Genomic DNA, 7734 nt, shown 5'->3' on the forward strand with positions numbered 1-7734 from the left:
TTAATACGATTTGACTGTCACACCATAGCACTTGCTTAGTTACCTTTATTGGGAGATATTTCGCCACATATTGTAGTAATCTATTTCCAATGACAACTCCTAGTAATTCCAATCGTGCTATTTTCAAGTTTTCTTGATCTTTTATAGGAGTTAGTCTGGATTTTCCAATTACAAACTTTAAATTGTTTTCTTGTAATAAATAAACCACTGCTGAATATGCCACGACTGAAGCGTCTGTGAAACAATGAAGTTCACAATCTTTGTTGTTCGACATAAGTCTTGGTAGACATATATCTTTCACTGTGTCAAGATCTTTCAAGATAATTTCCCATTTTTCCGTTACTTCATTTGACACAGGTGAATCCCATTTCTTATTTTCTTTCCACAAAGATTGTAAAAGCAGCTTTGCCGGTAAGACTATGGGTGCTGCAAATCCGCATGGGTCATAAATTGACGCTATTGTCTTCAACAATCCTCTTTTGGTAAATGCATTATTCTTGAGCTTTACTTTCATCTGCAGTGTATCTTTATTCAGATTCCAGTCTAATCCTAATGTTTTTACTGTATCATCTTTATTACAGTCGGTGATGATATTTTTCAGATCCTTGCAGTTTGAATTCCATTCACGAATGTTCATTGAGATTTGCTTAAATGTTGATTTACAATCCTCGTATATTTGTGTAGCTTCCTGAATGTTATTTGCTCCGGTAAGCAAATTGTCAACATAGATGTCGTTTGCTAATTTTCTCATGTGTTCTGAATCGGAATTCATTAAATGATGTCGTATCGTCGCATTCAGTAAGTACGGTGAAGAAATTATGCCAAAAGGTACTCGTGTGAACCTATAAATTATTAGATTTTCCTTTGTGGCTGGTTTAGATATGTCCTTAATCCACAGGAATCGAGTAACATCCCTATCTTTGTCATGCAGTCCCACCTGTAAAAATGCCTTTTCGACATCTGCTGTCATTCCAATCTTGTGACATCTAAATTTGATTAAAAGTCCTGTTAGATCTTCTAACATTATTGGACCTCTATATAGACATTCATTTAAGCTTTTATTGTCTTTTACTTTTGCAGAAGCATCGTATACGATCCTAAGAGCTTTCCCGGGTGCCGAAATTCCATGATGGGCCAGAAAATGTACTGGATGATCCACTTCAACATTGTTAGGGACAATTTCTATCACACCTTTATCTACCTGATCCTTTAGTGTTTGTTCGTAAACCACTAATGTTTCCTTATCCATTCTATTCAATAGACTTACCAAACGACCGTAAGCTAAACCGAAGTTTGAAGGTAAGTCTGGAGGATATTCATTCCATGGCCAACTTACTACATACCTATTATCTTCGACCACTGTCGTTTCATTAAATGTTTTTATAGCTTCTTCATCCCTATTAGAATTTGACGAATCTGTTATTCCAATAGATTCCAATTCCCATAAATTCTTAACACTACCCATATCTAAAGGTGGATCGGGCTTATTCAGTTTATTTCCATAGGAAGTTTGGAAATATGTGAGAACCGTCAGCTCATCATTCTTTCCTTCATTCGGTTTGCCAGAGAGGATCCATCCGAATACAGAGTCCACAAGATACAAGTTTTCTTCGAGTTCTATTTTCTCAGTACGCATAAGTGAATAATAGTAATCATTCCCAATTAAAATGTCTACCCGTTCGGACAAAGAATTGTCATCGGCCAAGACGATATTTTGATCATATCTGTTAACATGTTTTAATAATTCTTTTCTTGGATAAGAAACGCCTTGTGTAATCACCGGTACAACATTTGCAAAGAGTATTTTTAATTTGTCATCCTTTGTTTTTAAACATATCCTAACTAGGTCGCTTTTTATTTCTTTCGGTTTGTCTGATCCAAAGGTAAACACGAAGAGATGATCCTCTTCTTCCACAGCCAATTCTAATTCCTTGGCAACTTTCTTTGTTACATAGCTTCTTTGTGATCCACAGTCTAATAGTAGACGACATTTTTTAATAACTCTGTTTCTTCCGACAGCATCAATGACTGCTGTTTGTAAAACAGTTGAACCTTCTCCATGTACATGTAATGTGTTAACTGGTTTAATGTTAGTATGTGATGAGAACATCTTGGGGCATAATGCTCTATTATGTTTTCCTCTTGTTTTACAGTGAACACAGATGAGATTTCCTTTTCGACAATTAGCTTGTTTATGTCCTTTCCATAAACAACAGAAACAGTGACCCTTTAATCGTTTCTTTCTGTCTTCAACAGTTTTATATTCAGTACACTGGTCATTATAATGACTATTTTGACAAAAGATACATTGTAACTTTCTTTTCTTTAGATCTGATTGGGTTTCATCGTCTTCTTTCTTAGTCTCATAGGGTCTCTTCTTTGGGGTAAACGTTCCTGTACTTCCAGTAAATGCTACCGTACTAGATTGGTTCTTATTAAATTTCTTAAAGTTCTTATTGTGTTGAAATTTGAGTTTATTGAAAGTCCTTTTCTTTTTCATATCTCTGACATGTAAAACTTCTGTGGTATATTTATTTTCTTCTGTTTTATCCTTTTCTTTATAACCCTTTGCTTCTTCCCTTGCTGATATGACTACCTTAAGCTGACTTCTCAAGTCTTGAATGGATTCTGTAGCTCCTTTTAATTTAACTTCATACACAATGTCTTCTGGAAATTTCTCCATTATTGAAAATCTTAAATGATTATGGTTGATATCTTCTCCGAAGGATTGCAGCACTCTGAGATGTCTTTCAATCTCATCTAGAGTCTTACGGCAGTCTTCGAATTTAAGCGCTGGCTTAATTTTGTTAAGTGTTGCATAGTGAGCGTCTACTATTTGCTCCTGTTTACCATATCTTTCCTTAAGAATGTCGACAGCAATTTGATAACTATTATTGGTTGTTTCCAAACCGTCAATCATAACTTTGGGCTCCCCTTCCAAGGAAGCTTTCAAATATAATAATTTGTCCACATTACATAAGTCACGACGACCTATGGTCGATTGAAATTGGTCCCAAAATGGGAACCAGCTCAATACGTCTCCTTTGAAAATTTGTAAATTGAGTTCGGGCAATTTGCTTCGCTTTGCTGGAATATTTATTTCACCGCCTTTATTCTCTTTATTAAATTGTGCAATGCGTGCATTGATTTCTGCTAAGATCTCCTCTCCCTCTAACTGGGACGTGGTCAAATTGGATATTTCATCGGCATTAGGATCTTGTGATATGTTAAAATACTGATATAAGTCAGAGCTAAATCTATTAATAATGGATTGTAACTTTGAAGCAACAACATTACTTTCTTCTAATTCGACACTGGTCCATGGACGTTGCTCACACAGAGCTTGGGCATTTTTTGTCAACCTTTCAACATTGTTGGCAAATTTGGTTAATCTTATAAGTAAAATTTCTTCCATTTTAGAGACTATTCTGAAAATTTTACTAATACATGTTGTTATTACTTAACAAGAATTGTGAGTATTTAAATAAGGGTACTCATAAAACAGTTTCATGGTTAACGTTAACAACATTCATAAATGAACCATTATATTTTAATTTTGATCATAATTGTAAGTAATTTTGATGAGGTATTATCATGAGTTCATTGTTCATAGTAAGTCATGACAAAATTTACTCTAGGTATAGGAATTAGTAAGCGTTTGTTATCAATAGCATAAAGTTTAAAATTTAACTAGCCTTTCAATGTTATTTCATGATACTCATACCTGCAACATAACTGTGCTATGTAAGTATAGCAGTATTTAAACGTTAAAGAAAGAAAATGAACTTTACAACATCACTCTTCTATCAAATGTATGTAAGTATTGTAAGTACTTATTTAAGTATTATTTACTTCTCTCTTTTTTTTATAAATGCATACTCATCACTATTAAGTCATTTACATTAGTCGTCACATACCTGGAATTATGTAAAGATGAAATTCCTCGTTTTTAAAGTTAGCTTTCTTGTTGCTAAGAAATACAACGACCAATCTTGCTGATTCCTAAGAAACAACAAAGAAATTCCCTAATGTACAATTGAATATATTTCACAATCTCTTACCAGAACCGCTATTCACTTATTTCTGGATACTCTTGCCTTCCACCATAATTTTCCTTAAGAATTAATTAAATCCGTTTACTAATAAAGAAGCTTGCTTATATTTTAATTTTCCGTTCCTTGAACTTGACGACATGACGACTTACGACAATAGATATATAATTACGATGGATGGATGGATGGAGCTAAAGCTCGCTGTGAGCGTCGTCTCACTCTTTCCTTGAACGTCTTACTCTCACCGAAATGCTAGTATGAGATGTCAGATTTCTTATAGCCGTAACAAATAATCGACCGCCATCGAACCAATCGATCAAATGAACGAGTCCATTCTCTATGTAAAGGTTGTACGCACGACACAATTTCAACAAAATCGTATGCGATTTATTGTGAATGTCGTAAGTCCTCTCCAGACTACGCTCCCGAGTGTGGAGGAGACTTTAGACCATTACGTTTGTTCCGTGTCTTTTGCAATTGTTTTGAACATGATCATTAGCTTTTAAACGATTACCATGTAGTATAAAATATTAAGTTATATATTTATTCATCACATGAACACATTCGAGAACATTTTATAACAGATAGGAGTGACCAAGACTTCATTTGATCACCAACACTTCCTTACCTATTTCCGTTCACCATTTCGCTTCCTTTTAATTTAATTAACTTTATTTAGTCATAAGTAACACTTAAAATCATAACAGAGAAATTTTATTTTAGTTATATTGTTTTTTATGAAGTTGATTTTCAAATACAAGTACTATATCTCATTAAAAGATCACAACTGTATCGATCTGACACCTGTGATTCCACTTACCGCCAACAGATGGTGCCACCATCCTATTAAATCATGAAAAATTTCTATAATATTTATTTTTATTATTTGCACAGACAAGAGTTAATAATAGTTAACAGCTTATATAAAAACAGCCGTATGAATCACGTCTCCCTGACTCCGAACCTGACACCTTTGTTCAAACACAGTTTTAAGTAAATTATGGTATTTAGTATGATCAAACTATATTTTTGAGTTTAATTTTACAACCAGCAATCCTGACAACACCTTCCCCAAAGTGCTGCCAAGATCCCAGCATCCTCACACCAATTTGTGCCCATCGCTGGGGAAAGTACGATAGCCACAAAATGTATATCTTGCCTAGATTCATCTGATGTAACTCAACTATCTTAACATCACTAATAAGGAATCTATTTACTTCTATTATTATGCCGATATGTGTCAGTTCAGTAGCAAAAGGACATGACTCATACCTGATAATTTTACTTCCACGGCTGCAATCTCCATGTGCGCTCCTCTTTGTACTTTGTGATGACCATATTAGTAGAACAGCTGGGCCTGTATTGTAAAAGGTACACATTGACTCCTCAATAGTCACTAAGTACATCACGATTTTATATTTATAGATGTCTCAGAATTTATTATTATACCAAAGCACATGTATTAACAGTTTATGTATGTACATGACTCAATCAGGCACCTTAGTAGTGCGTGACCCATTCATGTATTTGATTATTGTAATATACACAGTAACTTGTTTGTTACAATGTCCCATTTATTGTGCTGGACTCCACACATCGTCTGTTCATAGCTCGTCAGCCATGAGGAGTAGCGCTAGCTCCTAACAGAAACTATTATCATTAACCTCTCCTCAGAGCAGGTTACCACCATTGAATTAACTTTCTTATAGTCGGCGGACTTCTATGCCCCTTACCCGACAAAACCTCGCAAGGCATCTCTGATCTAACGCTGTCAAGACCGACCGAATCTTTATGTCTTCGACCCCGACAGCGCTAGCAACAGCATCTCTGGTCGAGCGTTCTTATGGCCGGCATGCTTTTCCTCCGACCGCAACAGCGCCCGACCCAGAGGAAATCAGTAAAATATTGACTTGAGTCTGTCCACAACCAGACTCCTTTATTTGATATAAGCAAGATTATCATGACAGCCTTCCCGCAGACAAGGCGTCTTATGCTAGTACATGGCTTTATCATTCGATTTTATTGAAACTATAATGTACTTGTATATCAACGTCAAATCTTTCATAGGGAATCATATTTGTTTTATTTCCCTTGTGACTTATATTATTATCTTTTTTACTAATTATACTTAGCTCTCAATTTGCAGTGTAGCGTCTTGTACTTTACTATATATTTATTGACACACTCAAAGAAATACTTTTTCATAACAGCAAGTAGTTGTACACCAGTCGCAACAGGAAAAAGCGTCCTTTATCATAGATAATATAACAGAAGGAAGTCTTACCATAGACAGTGTGAAACGGAAGGAAGGTTTTTTATAGTAGGTGATTCGCGATATGTCGCGACAGGCCCATGGACTAAAATAAAACAATGGCAAACAAATAAAATACATTTAATTAAATATTAATGTGAAATTTGAACAATTAGAAGATTACGTACTTTTGTAGCTAAATATTGAGCATCGGGAGCGGTGTTTAAGAATGTTTCCACATGGTTTGCCGTGAGAACCTTTGATTTTTTGGTTTTGTGCCCATTAGAAAGTCTTTTCAAAAAACATGTAAGTTTTACATAGGGTTTTATATTCACGTCGTCTTTCACCTGCAACATACTCTTAAGCATATAGTACACACTCCATAATGTAGGCGGCTTCAATTTCTTGGACAATTCGTCGAAATATTTTAAGAAAACACCTTCCGAGAAAGTATCGACTAGTTTTTCGGCGCTCTAACTCATGAAATTTTTGTATACAGTAAGATATTTTTGTTTGGATTTCTGCGGCAATAACTGCTCAATAACATTTTTCGCTTTCCTTTCCATTAGATGTGGAGGGGCTTTAAGTCTTTATTCATTCTGCCAAATTATAACTACATTTTGTAGTTTATTTCTATAATAACTAATTGTAAGATTGTAATGATTTAGTAATATATAAAACACGGATTATTAAAAAAATGGGCCAAATTAAGTGGAATAACAATATTATCCGATTATGTTTTATTGTGTACTATGGCAGTGATTTGATTGTCTTAGTCTTAAAAAAAATAATTTGTGCACTAGAGCATAAAAGTAGCATTTTGTGCAGCCTACATCTAGCACAAAGGAGAACTTTACGAGCATGAGAAGTGAAAATACAATTTTTGGTTGAGCCAGAATTTGGATAGGTAGGTAGTGAAACTCTCCGGCAGTAAAGTAAAATACATCGCGCTTGGGCTCATATGATTTGTATTGGATTGTTTGGTTCGGTAAAGTACAGACGTCAATTTCTGGCAGAAATATTGTTTTCCTTGCTAACCAAGTATCAAATTTTCACCTCAGTAGTGAGAACATATTCAAGGTTAAAATGTATTTCGAATTTGTATTAGACGCACTTCGCTTACTCCAGGGAGTGACGAAAGTAGGCTTGTACGAGCTGCTGAGGTGAAAAATAATGTTAACATTTAATTATTATAAAAGCTGTAACGCTGATTGTTTCTCTTAACTATCTATCGACTATAAGTGTTAGAAAGAGAGGCAAACTGCGCTTACAGATTACAAGCTTATTGGCCCTCGTGCACCCCGCTCTTGGTATTTTTGGATAGAAAAAAACCTATGAAAAATACTACTGATCATGTACTCATCCAATGTTACTCTGAATAGCAAAATGCTTATAAAAACCTTGGATATACAGAAGATACGGCAGTGTTGC

This window comes from Cydia strobilella, chromosome Z (assembly GCF_947568885.1).
Source record: "Cydia strobilella chromosome Z, ilCydStro3.1, whole genome shotgun sequence".
NCBI lineage: Eukaryota > Metazoa > Arthropoda > Insecta > Lepidoptera > Tortricidae > Cydia > Cydia strobilella.